This window comes from Hyperolius riggenbachi, chromosome 4, assembly GCF_040937935.1.
Source record: "Hyperolius riggenbachi isolate aHypRig1 chromosome 4, aHypRig1.pri, whole genome shotgun sequence".
Lineage (NCBI taxonomy): Eukaryota > Metazoa > Chordata > Amphibia > Anura > Hyperoliidae > Hyperolius > Hyperolius riggenbachi.
The window spans coordinates 103,163,299-103,165,798 of NC_090649.1; the positions used below are offsets into that span (position 1 = coordinate 103,163,299).

The 2,500-nt window shown below is 44.2% G+C and overlaps 7 non-coding genes across 7 annotated transcripts; all 7 read right to left on the reverse strand.

Moving 5' to 3' along the window:
- Nucleotides 1-116: 116 nt before the first annotated feature.
- TRNAP-CGG (transfer RNA proline (anticodon CGG)) lies at nt 117-188 on the reverse strand. Its single transcript has one exon. It is a non-coding gene; the product is annotated as a tRNA-Pro (tRNA).
- A 135-nt stretch (nt 189-323) lies between these two features.
- Nucleotides 324-395, reverse strand: TRNAP-AGG (transfer RNA proline (anticodon AGG)). The gene has a single exon. It is a non-coding gene; the product is annotated as a tRNA-Pro (tRNA).
- A 472-nt stretch (nt 396-867) lies between these two features.
- On the reverse strand, nt 868-939 carry TRNAP-UGG (transfer RNA proline (anticodon UGG)). The gene has a single exon. It is a non-coding gene; the product is annotated as a tRNA-Pro (tRNA).
- Nucleotides 940-1,060: 121 nt separating this feature from the next.
- Nucleotides 1,061-1,132, reverse strand: TRNAP-UGG (transfer RNA proline (anticodon UGG)). Its single transcript has one exon. It is a non-coding gene; the product is annotated as a tRNA-Pro (tRNA).
- A 135-nt stretch (nt 1,133-1,267) lies between these two features.
- TRNAP-AGG (transfer RNA proline (anticodon AGG)) lies at nt 1,268-1,339 on the reverse strand. The gene has a single exon. It is a non-coding gene; the product is annotated as a tRNA-Pro (tRNA).
- A 472-nt stretch (nt 1,340-1,811) lies between these two features.
- TRNAP-CGG (transfer RNA proline (anticodon CGG)) lies at nt 1,812-1,883 on the reverse strand. The gene has a single exon. It is a non-coding gene; the product is annotated as a tRNA-Pro (tRNA).
- A 135-nt stretch (nt 1,884-2,018) lies between these two features.
- Nucleotides 2,019-2,090, reverse strand: TRNAP-AGG (transfer RNA proline (anticodon AGG)). The gene has a single exon. It is a non-coding gene; the product is annotated as a tRNA-Pro (tRNA).
- Nucleotides 2,091-2,500: the final 410 nt, after the last annotated feature.

Consider the following 2,500-nt stretch of genomic DNA (forward strand, 5'->3'; position numbering starts at 1 on the left):
GCAGCCCTGTAGCGACCTGTACCACCCAACCGATGTATATACATGTGTGGTAGTAGGTTCAAAGAAATTGCAAGGAGCATAACTATGAGCGTAGGCCATCACTATGCCTAAATCAAGGGCTCGTCCGGGAATTGAACCCGGGACCTCTCGCACCCGAAGCGAGAATCATACCCCTAGACCAACGAGCCGACTCTGGCGACAGCAGTGGCAGTGAAAAGGACACAGAGTGGTGGAACAGGCTATAAGTGGGCTTTACTTGATTTCTTCACTTACTTTTAGCAAGAGTACTCTTTCGCTTCTGTTCAACACGTAGTTTAAAGGAAGGGCTCGTCCGGGATTTGAACCCGGGACCTCTCGCACCCTAAGCGAGAATCATACCCCTAGACCAACGAGCCAGATGGAAGCTAGGGTATAGAAACTGCATCCCCGGCTTGCACACTAAACACACACATGTGCCTTTATTTTTTTTATTTTTTTTTTAACAGTAGCAAGTTCCTTCTATTGGCTAGATGAATGCTTTGCCTTTAAAGTGATAGATATGCTTAATATTAGTTGAAGCCATTTTTGGTAGATTAAAGATTTTATTGATACATATGTTTTGTTTAAAAAAGCTTCAAAATTGTGACCAGCAAAAACAATGTATGGGTGGTATACTGACACAAGCTCTGCAAGGGCTGCTCTAGGATCATGGGTGCCTTACATGCTAGCACAACATTTGCCAGTAGCATTTCAAAAAATGTTACTTAGGGCAAAAATAAAGTTCGTGCAGCACACACTCATCAACTATCATGAGGGGAACTAGAAAGAAGCCGTGCTACACCTCAGAGCCAAACGTTCCCCGTCCTGACATGGCAAGAGGAAAGACTTGGGCTCGTCCGGGATTTGAACCCGGGACCTCTCGCACCCAAAGCGAGAATCATACCCCTAGACCAACGAGCCAGTTAGCAGCCCTGTAGCGACCTGTACCACCCAACCGATGTATATACATGTGTGGTAGTAGGTTCAAAGAAATTGCAAGGAGCATAACTATGAGCGTAGGCCATCACTATGCCTAAATCAAGGGCTCGTCCGGGATTTGAACCCGGGACCTCTCGCACCCAAAGCGAGAATCTTACCCCTAGACCAACGAGCCGACTCTGGCGACAGCAGTGGCAGTGAAAAGGACACAGAGTGGTGGAACAGGCTATAAGTGGGCTTTACTTGATTTCTTCACTTACTTTTAGCAAGAGCACTCTTTCGCTTCTGTTCAACACGTAGTTTAAAGGAAGGGCTCGTCCGGGATTTGAACCCGGGACCTCTCGCACCCTAAGCGAGAATCATACCCCTAGACCAACGAGCCAGATGGAAGCTAGGGTATAGAAACTGCATCCCCGGCTTGCACACTAAACACACACATGTGCCTTTATTTTTTTTATTTTTTTTTGAACAGTAGCAAGTTCCTTCTATTGGCTAGATGAATGCTTTGCCTTTAAAGTGATAGATATGCTTAATATTAGTTGAAGCCATTTTTGGTAGATTAAAGATTTTATTGATACATATGTTTTGTTTAAAAAAGCTTCAAAATTGTGACCAGCAAAAACAATGTATGGGTGGTATACTGACACAAGCTCTGCAAGGGCTGCTCTAGGATCATGGGTGCCTTACATGCTAGCACAACATTTGCCAGTAGCATTTCAAAAAATGTTACTTAGGGCAAAAATAAAGTCCGTGCAGCACACACTCATCAACTATCATGAGGGGAACTAGAAAGAAGCCGTGCTACACCTCAGAGCCAAACGTTCCCCGTCCTGACATGGCAAGAGGAAAGACTTGGGCTCGTCCGGGAATTGAACCCGGGACCTCTCGCACCCGAAGCGAGAATCATACCCCTAGACCAACGAGCCGACTCTGGCGACAGCAGTGGCAGTGAAAAGGACACAGAGTGGTGGAACAGGCTATAAGTGGGCTTTACTTGATTTCTTCACTTACTTTTAGCAAGAGCACTCTTTCGCTTCTGTTCAACACGTAGTTTAAAGGAAGGGCTCGTCCAGGATTTGAACCCGGGACCTCTCGCACCCTAAGCGAGAATCATACCCCTAGACCAACGAGCCAGATGGAAGCTAGGGTATAGAAATTGCATCCCCGGCTTGCACACTAAACACACACATGTGCCTTTATTTTATTTTTATTTTTATTTTTTATTTTTTTTAACAGTAGCAAGTTCCTTCTATTGGCTAGATGAATGCTTTGCCTTTAAAGTGATAGATATGCTTAATATTAGTTGAAGCCATTTTTGGTAGATTAAAGATTTTATTGATACATATGTTTTGTTTAAAAAAGCTTCAAAATTGTGACCAGCAAAAACAATGTATGGGTGGTATACTGACACAAGCTCTGCAAGGGCTGCTCTAGGATCATGGGTGCCTTACATGCTAGCACAACATTTGCCAGTAGCATTTCAAAAAATGTTACTTAGGGCAAAAATAAAGTCCGTGCAGCACACACTCATCAACTATCATGA